General features: G+C 38.7%; 1 non-coding gene across 1 annotated transcript; it reads left to right on the top strand.

Annotated features, from left to right (window-relative positions):
* Positions 1–8,856: 8,856 nt before the first annotated feature.
* Positions 8,857–8,964, top strand: LOC148568759 (small nucleolar RNA R71). The gene has a single exon (XR_015883034.1). It is a non-coding gene; the product is annotated as a small nucleolar RNA R71 (small nucleolar RNA).
* Positions 8,965–9,232: the final 268 nt, after the last annotated feature.

A 9,232-nucleotide genomic window follows, 5' to 3' on the forward strand; every position in this document is an offset into this window, starting at 1 on the left:
TTTGTGGGGATTTTAAACCGTCACAAATATTGGTCAAAAATTGCCACAAAAGTTTAATATAAAACTCCCACTAACCACACATAAAACCCCCCACTGAATAGATTGTGGAGGTTTTTAAAAACCTCCACAAAAGACCTCGTGGCACCTCAAATTTTGGGGGTTTTAGAAATTCCCTCCCCCACAAACTATTTGGTGGGGGTTATAAACCTCCACAAATAAGAAAAAAAACTGCCACAAATAAACAAAAATCTTGTAGTGTCTATTCATATAAGTTGTCTATAAAAAATTCTATAAAATTGTATAATGTCAAATGATGTTGTATATCCTTTTGGGCAATAATAACAACTTAATGGGAATTGAGATAGTAAGTTTGTACTATCATTACATTATTGTTAAAGAGTTATGTCATTTAAATTTAGAAGAAAATATAGTATATATGTTTTTGAATAATTTGGTTCCTATTTTTATTTTAACAAATTCAATTATTCTTATTCAACTAAAAATAGGCAAATTATTTTTTATTTACAAATTCAAATATATATTTTGCTAAAATATTTTTCTCTTAAAAAAACTCTAAGTTTACTTCAATTGTTTTTTTTCAATGATATTTTAGTTTCATATCATCTAAGTAAAGTATGACTACTCATACTTTATTACTAGAATTATTCTGAAAAGGAGAATTGAAAATTGCAGTTTAGATTTTTGATAAAGTCTTAAATTTTGCATAATCTTATACCTTTTCTGGTACTTATTTTTTTTTTGTGATCCAACAATTAAAATACTTTTGGGAGAATATTGATGAGGTAATGTTATGCAGAAATTTTTTTTGTATCGCAAGATACAAATAAATATATGGACTGTAAGTTAAAGAATTCCATCTATAGACTCAAAAACTTCCCATCATTAGTTTTTCATAATTTATCAAATTATTATTGCATATGGTCTTTTGAGATAAATATAATTGATGATTATATATCAATTCAATGGGAGTATGTATATTTTTACTATTCTTATATTTCAGTGGCATGCAGAATTGTAAATAAGGTTATATACTCAATTCTAAAGAAGACAAGTATAGTCTTATTAGGTGTCTCAAGAAAGTTATAAAGTTCAAAAGTGCATAAGTTTTTTTTATGCTTCAGTAGTAGTCTAATGGATATTTAGTATGTACACTTACAGTTATTGTGTATATTATTGGTATCTTTGGCAGAAATTTGAGTAAGTTAAGAATTGATTGGATCACTATATAGTATAATCAAAAAGTTTTTTTTTATAACAAAATATTACATGTTCACATATACGAAGTAAGAAAATAAAGTTAGAGATCATTTAGTATTCTAATTTTGACTTTGTTGAATGTCAAGGTAATTTTAATCTACTGCAGTTATATTCATATGCTCATTAGAAGTGTTCTACTACAAGATACACGGAAAATTGCGGCAACAATTTATCGGCGATTATTCGAACCACCGTGAAATGGCAGAATAGCGACGGTTCTGATAGTATTGTGAGACTCCGTTCTAAATTAATCGGAATAGCGGCGGTTTTGGGTCCAAACTGCCGCAAATAACTGTTTGGCGGGGGGAGGGGGTTAATTGAAATTTGGGGGACAAGGATAAATGGAGCCATTATTCTTCATGTTTTCGTGCAAACCCTAGGAGAGAAAAGACGCTAATCACCATCAACGAGATACCCTGCCACCGTGACTCTTCCCTCTGACAGTTCCAGCTGGTATGTCTGTGTCGTCATTCTTCACTGGTCTGTAGCCTCCGTCGTGTAACTCCTGCGCGCGAAAGGAAAGTGGAAGGGGTCCTCCAAGTCTTCTCCCTCTGCCGTGTATGTCCGTGTCGTCATCAGCATCCTTCCCGTCCATCCATCCTGGTGTCGTCGTCGGCGTCCTTTCCCCTTCCCATGTTGTGTGCTGCTCGATCACTCCCTCTCTCCTCTCTCTGGTTCGTTCTTTCCCCTTCTCCTTTTGCCCCAATTTAATTTTGATCCAATTTTGCTACTATGAATTTTGTCCCAAAACTATTAGGACTAAAGTAACTGCATTGGTGGTCCTTATGTTTATAATTAGGCATAGATACAGTTGTTGTAAAACTATACAAAGTGATAACAAATGTCTAAATTCTTTGCTTTGCTCTCAATCTCTCTTTGTGCATAATTTCTTCAGCTCAAGTGTCATTCATATTTGTTACTATGCAACCTGATCTTGGTATCCATCTTTTCTTTTTCTACGAGTGTAATTACCCGTGTCATGCACGTGATAAGATTAAAATTATAATTTTAAATTATTTTTTTAAAATTAATTTGAATTATAATAATTTGATTAATAAAAAAGTAGTATGTTATGCATTGTTTGATTTTTTTTAATCTAGTGTTAATTGGATTAACTCTAAAATAGTTATTAATCAGTTTTAATAATCTACTTTTTTCAATAAATCAGACATATATACTGAATGTGATCATAAATAATATAGTAATAGTTGGTGCACGAAATTGTGATCTCTGGTAATAGCTCCAAAAACTTGGTGCTCTAATCTCAATTCATGATTTGTCACAACTTCGATACAACTAACCAGCAAGTGCACTGGGTCGTCCAAGTAATAAACCTTACGTGAGTAAGGGTCGATCCCACGGAGATTGTTGGTATGAAGCAAGCTATGGTCACCTTGTAAATCTCAGTCAGGCGGATATAAAATAGTTATGGAGTTTTCGAAAATAAATAATAAAAGAAGGATAGAAATACTTATGTAAATCATTGGTGAGAATTTCAGATAAGCGCATAGAGATGCTTTCGTTCCTCTGAACCTCTGCTTTCCTGCTGTCTTCATCCAATCAATCCTACTCCTTTCCATGGCTGACTTTATGTAAAGACATCACCTTTGTCACTGGCTACTTTTTTTATCCTCTCTGGAAAATGGTCCAAATGCTCTGTCACAGCACGGCTAATCGTCTGGAGGCATCACCGTGGTCAATGGCTGCGTCCTATTCCTCTCTGTGAAAATGGTCCGATGCGCTGTCACTGCATAGCTAATCATCTGGAGGTTCTCGATCATACTGGAATAGGATTTACTATCCTTTTGCGTCTGTCACTACGCCCAGCACTCGCGAGTTTGAAGCTCGTCACAGTCATTCAATCCCAGAGTCCTACTCGGAATACCACAGACAAGGTTTAGACTTTTCGGACTCTTATGAATGCCGCCATCAATCTAGCTTATACCACGAAGATTCTGATTAAGAGATCTAAGAGATACTCATTCAATCTAAGGTAGAACGGAAGTGGTTGTTAGGCACGCGTTCATAGGGAATGATGATGATTGTCACGTTCATCACATTCAGGTTGAAGTGCGAATGAATATCTTAGAAGCGAAATAAGATGAGTTGAATAGAAAAACAGTAGTACTTTGCATTAATCTTTGAGGAACAGCAGAGCTCCACACCTTAATCTATGGAGTGTAGAAACTCTACCGTTAAAAATACATAAGTGATAATGGAGTTCATTGGTCTCGGCCCCAGAGGGGAACCGGAGTAACCAAGACTGCGAATACAATGATAAAAAGTTCTATTTATAATAAACTAGTCACTAGGGTTTACATAAGTAAGTAATTGATACATAAAACCACTTCTGGGGCCCACTTGGTGTGTGCTTGGGCTGAGCTTGAGTGTTGCACGTGTAGAGGTCCTTCTTGGAGTTGAACGCCAGTTTTGGATCCTTTTCTGGCGTTCAACTCTGGCTTGTGACATGTTTCTGGCTTTTAACTCCAGATAGCAGCGTAGAACTGGAGTTCAACGCCCTTTTACGTCATCTAAACTCAGCCAAAGTATGGACTATTATATATTTCTGGAAAGCTCTGGATGTATACTTTCCAACGCAATTGGAAGCACGCCATTTTGAGTTCTGTAGCTCCAGAAAATCCACTTTGAGTGTAGGGAGGTCAGAATCCAACAGCATCAGCAGTCCTTCTTCAACCTCTGAATCTGATTTTTACTTAAGTCCCTCAATTTCAGCCAGAAAATACCTGAAATCACAGAAAAACACACAAACTCATAGTAAAGTCCAAAAATGTGAATTTAACATAAAAACTAATGAAAATATCCCTAAAAGTAACTAGATTCTACTAAAAACATACTAAAAACAATGCCAAAAAGCGTATAAATTATCCGCTCATCATAACACCAAACTTAAATTGATGCTTGTCCCCAAGCAACTGAAAATCAAATAGGATAAAAAGAAGAGAATATACTATAAATACCAAACTATCAATGAAGCATAGCTCTAATCAGATGAGCGGGACTTATAGCTTTTTGCCTCTTGAATAGTTTTGGCATCTCACTTTATCCATTAAAGTCCAGAATGATTGGCATCTATAGGAACTCAGAGTTCAGATAGTGTTATTGATTCTCCTAGTTCAGTATGATGATTCTTGAACACAGCTATTTCATGAGTCTTGGCCGTGGCCCTAAGCACTTTGTTTTCCAGTATTACCACCGGATACATAAATGCCACAGACACATAATTGGGTGAACCTTTTCAGATTGTGACTCAGCTTTGCTAAAGTCCCCAATTAGAGGTGTCTAGGGTTCTTAAGCACACTCTTTTTTTGCTTTAGACCATGACTTTAACCGCTCAGTCTCAAGTTTTCACTTGACACCTACACGCCACAAGCACATGGTTAGGAATAGCTTGGTTTAGCCGCTTAAGCCAGGAATTTATTCCTTTAGGCCCTCCTATCCACTGATGCTCAAAGCCTTGGGATCCTTTTTATTACCCTTGCCTTTTGGTTTTAAGGGCTATTGGCTTTTTGCTCTTGCCTCTTGGTTTTAAGAGCCTTGGCTTTTTCTGCTTGCTTTTTCTTTTTTTTTTTTGCTATTTTTTTTGCAAGCTTTGTTCTTTGCTGCTTTTTCTTGCTTCAAGAATCATTTTTATGATTTTTCAGATTATCAAATAACATGTCTCCTTGTCATCATTCTTTCAAGAGCCAACATATTTAACATTCTTAAACAACAACTTCAAAAGACATATGCACTGTTCAAGCATTCATTCAGAAAACAAGAAGCATTGTCACCACATCAATATAATTAAACTAAGTTCAAGGATAAATTCGAACTCATGTACTTCTTATTCTTTTGAATTAAAATATTTTTCATTTAAGAGAGGTGATGGATTCGTAGGACGTTCATAACTTTAAGACAAAGTCACTAAATACTAATGATTATGTAATAAGACACAAACATAGATAAGCACTTAGCATATAGAAAACGAAAAACAGAGAAAGTAAGAACAAGGAATGAGTCCACCTTAGTGATGGTGGCGTTTCCTTCTTGAGGAACCAATGATGTCCTTGAGCTCTTCTATGTCTCTTCCTTGTCTTTGTTGTTCCTCCCTCATTGCCTTTTGATCTTCTCTTATTTCATGAAGGATGATGGAGTGTTCTTGATGTTCCACCCTTAATTGTCCCATGTTGGAACTTAATTCTCCTAGGGAGGTGTTGATTTGCTCCCAATAGTTTTGTGGAGGAAAATGCATTTGAGGCATCTTCGGGATCTCATGGTGATGAGCTTCATGCGTCTCTTGAGCTCCATAAATGGGCTCTCTTGCTTGCTCCATCCTTTTCTTAGTGATGGGCTTCTCTTCCTCAATGGGAATGTCTCCTTCTATGAAAGCTCCAGCTGAGTAACATAGATGGCAAATAAGATGAGGAAAAGCTAGCCTTGCCCCAAGAGATGGCTTTTCGGCTATTTTGTAGAGTTCAAGGGATATGACTTCATGAACTTCTACTTCCTCTCCAATCATGATGCTATGGATCATGATGGCCCGATCCACAGTAACTTCAGATCGGTTGCTAGTGGGGATGATGGAGCATTGGATGAACTCCAACCATCTTCTAGCCACAGGCTTGAGGTCCAGTCTTCTTAATTGAACCGGCTTGCCTTTGGAGTCAATCTTCCATTGAGTTCCTTCCACACATATGTCCATGAGGACTTGGTCCAACCTTTGATTAAAGTTGACCCTTCTAGTGTAGGGGCGTGCATCTCCTTGCATCATAGGCAAGTTAAACGCCAACCTTACATTCTCCGGACTAAAATCTAAGTATTTCCCCCGAACCATTGTAATATAATTTTTTGGGTTTGGGTTCTTACTTTGATCATGGTTCCTAGTGATCCATGCATTGGCATAGAACTCTTGAACCATTAGGATGCCGACTTGTTGGATGGGGTTTGTTAGAACTTTCCAACCTCTTCTTTGGATTTCATGTCGGATCTCCGGATACTCATTTCTTTTGAGTTTGAAAGGGACCTCAGGGATCACCTTCTTCTTGGCCACAACATCATAGAAGTGGTCTTGATGGGCTTTGGAGATGAACCTTTCCATCTCCCATGACTCGGAGGTGGAAGCTTTTGTCTTCCCTTTCCCTTTTCTAGAGGATTCTCCGGTCTTGGGTGCCATCAATGGTAATGGAAAAACAAAAAGCTTATGCTTTTATCACACCAAACTTAGAATATTGCTCGCCCTCGAGCAAGAAAAGAAAGAATAGATGGAGAAGAAGAAGAAAATATGGAGAAGAGGGGTGAGAAGAAGTGAGTGGAGGTAGGTGGGGATCCTGTGGGGTCTACAGATCCTGAGGTGATCCTGTGGGGTCCACAGATCCTGAGGTGTTCAAGGATTTACAACCTTGCACCCAATTAGGCATGCAAAATGCCCTTGCACACAACTCTGGGCGTTCAGCGCCAGATTGGTGCTTGTTCTGGGCGTTGAACGCCCATTTGTTGCCCATTTCTGGCGTTGAACGCCAGAACCATGCTTGTTCTGGGCGTTCAGTGCCAGCTTTTCTCCAGGGTGCAATTCTGGCATTCAAACGCCCATATGCTGCCCATTTCTGGCATTCAGCGCCAGAACCATGCTCTGTTCTGGCGTTGAACGCCCAAAAGATGCTTCTTACTGGCGTTTAAACGCCAGTAAGGTCTTCCCCCAGGGTGTGATTTTTCTTTTGCTGTTTTTGATTCCGTTTTCAATTTTTATATTTATTTTGTGACTCCACATGATCATGTACCTAATAAAACATGAAAAACCATGAAAATAAAACTTAGATAAAAATTGGGTTGCCTCCCAACAAGTGCTTCTTTAATGTCAATAGCTTGACAGTGGGCTCTCATGGAGCCTCACAGATGTGCAGAGCTTTGTTGAGACCTCCCAACACCAAACTCAGAGTTTGGATATGGGGGTTTGACACCAAACTTAGAGTTTGGTTGTGGCCTCCCAACACCAAACTTAGAGTTTGACTGTGGGGGCTTTGGTTGACTCTGCTTTGAGAGAAGCTTTTTATGCTTCCTCTCCATGGATGCAGAGAGAGATCCTTGAGTTGTAAACACAAGGTTGTCCTCATTTAATTGAAGGATCAATTCTCCTCTATCCACATCAATCACAGCTCTTGCTGTGGCTAGGAAGGGTCTTCCTAGGATGATGGATTCATCCTCTTCCTTTCCAGTATCCAAGATTATGAAATCAGCAGGGATGTAAAGGCCTTCAACCTTTACTAACACGTCCTCTACTTGTCCATAAGCCTGTTTTCTGGAATTGTCTGCCATCTCTAGTGAGATATTAGCAGCTTGTACCTCGAAGATTCCCAGTTTCTCCATTACAGAGAGGGGCATGAGGTTTATTCCTGACCCAAGGTCACATAGAGCCTTCTCAAAGGTCATGGTGCCTATGGTGCAAGGTATTAGGAACTTTCCAGGATCCTGTTTCTTCTGAGGCAATCTCAGTTGATCCAATGCATTTAGTTCATTGGTGAACAGGGGAAATTCATCTCCCCAAGTCTCATTACCAAATAAATTGGCATTTAGCTTCATGATTGCACCAAGGAACTTGGCAACTTGCTCTTCAGTAATATCCTCATTCTCTTCAGAAGAAGAATACTCATCAGAGCTCATGAAGGGCATAAGGAGGTTTAATGGAATCTCTATGGTCTCTAGATGAGCCTCAGATTCCTTTGGTTCCTCAGAGGGAACCTCCTCATTGATCACTGGACGTCCCAGGAGGTCTTCCTCCTTGGGATTCACGTCCTCTCCTTCCCTTACAGGTTCGGCCATGGTGATCAATTCAATGGCCTTGCACTCTCCTTTTGGATTCTCTTCTATATTGCTTGGGAGAGTAATAGGAGGGATTTCAGTGATCCTTTTACTCAGCTGGCCTACTTGTGCTTCTAAATTTCTAATGGAGAACCTTGTTTCATTCATGAAACTCACAGTGGCCTTAGATAGATCAGAGACTAAGTTTGCTAAATTAGAGGTATTTTGTTCAGAGTTCTCTGTCTGTTGCTGAGTAGATGATGGAAAAGGTTTATTATTGTTAAACCCGTTTCTTCCACCATTATTAAAGCCTTGTTGAGGCTTTTGTTGGTCCTTCCATGAGAAATTTGGATGATTTCTCCATGATGAGTTATAGGTGTTTCCATAAGGTTCACCTAAATAATTCACCTCTGCTATTGCAGGGTTCTCAGGATCATAGGCCTCTTCTTCAGAAGGCGCCTCTTGAGTACTGTTGGATGCAGCTTGCATTCCATTCAGACTCTGAGAAATCATATTGGCTTGCCGAGTCAATGTTTTATTCTGAGCCAATATGGCATTCAGAGTATCAATTTCAAGAACTCCCTTCTTCATAGGCGTCCCATTACTCACAGGATTCCTTTCAGAAGTGTACATGAACTGGTTGTTAGCAACCATGTTAATGAGTTCTTGAGCTTCTGCAGGCGTTTTCTTTAGGTGAATGGATCCACCTGCAGAAGTATCCAATGACATCTTAGCTAATTCAGACAGACCATCATAGAATATATCCAGGATGGTCCATTCTGAAAGCATGTCAGAAGGACACTTTTTGGTCAGTTCTTTGTATCTCTCCCAAGCTTCATAGAGGGATTCACCTTCTTTCTGTCTGAAGGTCTGAACATCCACTCTAAGCTTACTCAGCTTTTGAGGAGGAAAGAACTTGGCTAAGAAAGCTTTGACCAGCTTATTCCAAGAGTTCAGGCTATCCTTAGGTTAAGAGTCCAACCATACTCTAGCTCTGTCTCTTACAGCAAAAGGGAAAAGCATGAGCCTGTAGACTTCAGGATCTATTCCATTAGTCTTAACAGTATCACATATCTACAAGAATTCAGTTAAAAACTGAAAAGGATCTTCAGATGGAAGTCCATGAAACTTGCAGTTCTGCTGCATCAGAGAAACTAGC

The sequence above is a fragment of the Arachis ipaensis genome, chromosome B4 (assembly GCF_059453495.1).
Source record: "Arachis ipaensis isolate K30076 ecotype BB chromosome B4, ASM5945349v1, whole genome shotgun sequence".
Lineage (NCBI taxonomy): Eukaryota > Viridiplantae > Streptophyta > Magnoliopsida > Fabales > Fabaceae > Arachis > Arachis ipaensis.